This window comes from Octopus bimaculoides, chromosome 8 (assembly GCF_046866305.1).
Source record: "Octopus bimaculoides isolate indiv1 chromosome 8, ASM4686630v1, whole genome shotgun sequence".
In the NCBI taxonomy this organism is placed as follows: domain Eukaryota; kingdom Metazoa; phylum Mollusca; class Cephalopoda; order Octopoda; family Octopodidae; genus Octopus; species Octopus bimaculoides.
In genome coordinates this window covers 42386416-42391272 of record NC_142935.1, presented here as the reverse complement: position 1 = coordinate 42391272, position 4857 = coordinate 42386416, and positions in this window count along the sequence as shown.

The following is a 4857-nucleotide window of genomic DNA, read 5'->3' as shown; positions in this document are numbered from 1 at the left end:
CATCAAAGCTCGATGGTCATTGACTTCCGTCTCTCTGAGAGCCACGATATAGTTTTAGTGACCTGAGGTCATTGAGTAGGTGGCCCTGTTTCCAAGACGACCTCAGGCCCTGTATATTTAAATTGCCTACTCTGAGCAAGGTCATGTTGGGCAATGAAATAGACGGAGGAGAGGGAAAGAGAGAGAGAGAGAGAGAGAGAGAGAGAGAGAGAGAGAGAGAGAGAGAGAGAGGAAAGACAGAGAGAGAGCTACTTATTGTAGTCTTGTAAGCAACGGGGTACAGGTGTTTCATCCATCTCGTTAGATGTGGGCTTTTCCACTTGTAAAGTCTTTTGATAAAGTTTTTTGCTAGATTCTCCATCAGAGTATTTGCTTGCTTTTTTTTTTAATGTGATATATGTGCTTTGATGTATTTGTATAATTTTTATGTGTAGATATGTTGATTGGTGATCTGATGAAATGGCTCTAAGTGATGTGTCTATGTTTGTCAATGTAGTCCATTAGTGTTTTTTTTATGATTGGATTTATGCCAGTGTAGATTTTGTTCATGCTAGGATTTGTGATCGAAAATGTTGTGTGTGTGAATTAGGCTGTGCTTATAATGGTGGTATCCGTTATAGTGGAAGTAGTTGTGGTAGTGATGGAGATGACGTTGACAATGTTAGTGTTTCAGAGGCATCTCTCTCATGTGTTCCTATCAACCAGTCTTTTTGATTGATGTATCTTTGTTACTCTTTCTTTTCTTGGCCTTGTTAAACGTTTGCCATTTAGGCTCGTCACAAGCTGCATCATTTCATTATATGACATGCCCGAGTACCCCGAAGAGGGGGAGGGGTATATGTTTGGGAGGTTGTTGGTGATTTGTTTAAGTAGCTGTTGTTGTTGGTGCTGGTGATCGTGGTTATGATGCTGGTGCTGCTGCTGATGCTCATGGCAATGCTGCAGTAATTATTGCTTCTGTTTCTGCAGGTTTTAGTTTCTATCTTGATGATGTGGCGACCTGCCTCTGCTGGTGTTGTTGCTGCTGATAAAATAGCTCTTCTATTCTTTCGAAATGTTCGAATACCCTCAATGAAGTTATATAACAACTTCGTCTTTATTTTTGTTTTCTTTTCTTGTCTTATTCCTATTATAATCTTCGATAAATTTTCAAAGTTATTCATTCTGAACTTCCCCTGATAGACACTTTGCATGAATTCCCTTTATATTTAACTTATATTGAATCACAATTTCATCAATTGACATTCCACCTGCATTTCTCTATTCCTTACATTTTGTCACACTATGCATATACATATGTGTGTATATATGTGTGTATGTGTGTGCGTGTGTGAGTGCGTGTTTGTGTGTGTGTCTGTGCATACATACATACAAACATATATGCACACCAGCATTCAACCTGGGTTTTCCCTTGCTCTTGTCTACCCTTCCGTACCTGACCTTTTCTTCCCAAGACCATTGTCCTCAGTGATACCACCCTACCCCCACCACATCACCAACTCATTCACTTGCACCCCTTATAACCTGATTTACTGCAGCCTCTACTCTGTCTGCCATTCCCCGTACATTGGACAAACTGGCCGGCAAACTGTTTTGCAGGACATCTTCGAGACACCACACTCGGGAATGACACCATCGCGTCACTCTATTACAGTTCGCCACAGAGACCACACGGATTCCCACCTCCATCTAGAGCTGGTATTAATATTCTGCCCCTCTTTACTTAACTCACCTCCACACACATTTTCAAACCACACAATTCTTACCTTCCCTTCATGCCCACAACCACTTCTCTCACACATCTATTCTGATTAAAACATTACCAACACAACGCACGCCATTTTCGCCTAGCCAATATGTAAATTGTGCGTAGACACGTGTACATACACACAGACGCACAAACACACACAAACGCACAAACACACACAAACAAACACACACACTCTGCACACACACACAGATTCCTTCCTCTTACCCTACACGCTAACTAACACCCACACACGCACATACACATTTCTTCTTCCAACTGCTCATGCTCTAGCATTCACACTCTCACAGCCATTCACATACTTACAGCAAACAAGTATACAAACATAAATCCACACTTTCCAACACCTACCGCTTGAGTAACTTCTGTTCCTTGCAATAACAGGATGTCACACGTAACACTCTCCTTTAACAACGCTCACATATGTCAGATAGCCTCACATACATATACATATACAAGCACCCATAGACACGTACAAACACAGTGTGTATACACGCACACATTAGCTTCATATACACACAGTTTAACAGCATAAGATTAACAGACGTCTATGCATACACACACACACGCACAAACGCACAAACACCCACACGCACACACACACACACACACACACACACACACACACACACACACACACACACACACGTCTGATACCCTTACAGATATATATCAGATAGCTTCAGACATATAAACGACCTTACACGCATACACGCACGCACAAACACAGCGTTTACGTGCACACACTACTTGCTCGCACGCACACATAAGCACGCGCGTGTTCTCATGTACACGTACATATGCACACATTAGCTTCATGTACACACACCTGCATGCACGAGATGGCACAAACGCACACATATGCCAGACATATGTTAACCCCTTGCCACCCACGCCACAAGCCAACTTCTTCCTCTTCCAGTCATTTCAGCATGACTTCATCAAATAATTCAGATATATTTGTCTTTTCCCTCTATATTTTCATTTCTTCATCTATGCTTGTGCCAAGGTTTGAAATGTTAAAAATCTTCCTACATTTTACCTGAGCGTAGATTTACTTGATCCTGTATGTTGTTCTTTTACCTTCTCTTTGTGCTGATTTTGATTTTTGGAGCATCTGGGAATCGTGTTGTTAGTGTGTTGAAGACATCTGCGTTTATTTGTAGTATTTGTATGTATGGTGGTGGTGCGTTGTGTGTAGGGAAAACAAAGATTTCGACGGTAGTGTCTGTGATTTTTAAGATGGGTGAATATTTCTGTATTTTTGATGTCTATGGCTGAGAGGTTGGTAGTGTTTGTGGAGTTCGGTTGGTGTCTGTGCTATTGTCAGTGTTTGAGGTGAGAGTACTGGTGAAGGTGGTGGTGTTGGTGGTGTTGGTGGTGGTGCTGTTGTTTCTTGTTGAGTGTGTGTATTACAGCCGTTGGGTGGCTCGGGCTGCTTGCGCCTCGTCTTCCTTTCTGACGGTTCTGCAGTTTTTCTTCGTCTTTTTGTTGTGGGGAACTTGTGCCATTCCTTCTTAACCTCAGTACTCGAAAGGTCTGACTTGTTTGGGTCTAGAAGGGGAATATCTACGGGGATTTTGTTTTACGAGGCTTCGTCTGTTGCTGCTATTGGTTGTGGTGGTGGTGGTGGTGGTGGTCTCTTGTTGTTGGTGTTGTTATTGGTTTTTCAGCGACGGCTGGAGACAGAATCGACGTTGTTGTCGGTGATGGTGATGTCAATGGCGTTGGTGATGCGGTGACCACTAGATTTTGTTGCCGCTGTGTTTGCTGTTGCTGTGCTGGAGCTGCCACCACTGCTGGTGTTGGTAATAATGCTGGCTGTTCCTCGTTGTTGCATTTTGGGTAATAGACCTTGAGGTGATTCGCACTTCCACAGAAGTAGCATTTCGGTTTCCTGCCCTCTACGACCACGTGCAACTTTGTGCCGTCTGGCAGAGTTATCGAGTCGGGGATATAATTTATGCTCACTTGTTCAATTTGATTAAGGAGCTCCATCTTTTAACCCGACCAAATTTGTTGGTGCGACTTGTGCAGCTCAAGTATTGTGGCGATGTCCTCTATGTCTAAGAAGACTGCCACCACCAGCCAGTATATATTTATTTGTGGGGCACCTCCTCAATTTGGATTTTCGCAACACGCCGACCAAAGGATGTCAGCGCGAGCAGAAAATTCTCTAAATTTAGTGGCACTATGGATTACTTTTTTTTTTGCTTCTTACTCTGTTGCAAAACGCACTTCCACAGTCCTGATCTGTTTTCCAAACTTCACATACGTCTTCTCTTTCCAGATAGTTTTAAACTTAATTCCAGTTGTTGCTGTGTTGCTCGTTCTAGTCCTTTTTATCGTTTTGTTCATACATTTATAAATTATCGTTTTTCTGCTTGTGTCTTGAACTATTTCTGCTGGGATATTTAGTGAACCATTGTTCCCTTGTCTCACCAATAGCCCCTTTGAATTTTTCATAATCTCCAAAATGACATTTAGTTTTCCTTTGCATGCTTCACTGCGGAAATGAAACCGTTCAAGTTTGTTTTGTATTTGCTGCTTTTCGTGGTGGTGGTGGTGGTGGTGGTGGCGGTGGTGGTGCTGCTGGTGCTTGTTGAATACATAGGGGGGAGTTAATAGAGTACCGGTTGCTAAAATTGCTACTCTCCTCGACAACGGAATCCATATTGTTCTTACTCAAGAAGAACAAAATAGGTTTCCATTTTTAGGACTAAAATATCCAAGATTTGCCATTAAAAGGGAGAATTTTAACACCCAATCCTGTCTGGTGTACAAAACAATGTGTTATAAATACAACAGTTAAAAAAATGGGAAGCAATCTCACAACAAACTTCAATAGCCGACAACAAAAAATTCCAACTTATGAACTCACAAAGAACACGTAAAACACCCACCGACAACAACAAGCACCAACCTCTTGGCTAACACCTTGGCAAAAATCTTCAACTCTGCGTTGAGCAGAGTAATGGGCCTGATATTCTCTATTAGGTCCTCCTTGTTTAGGCCCTTTCGCAGCAGTGTCATCGAACCTCGACTGACAAAAGTGGGAATTCTCCCATTTTGTTGCCAATTGCAGCAGA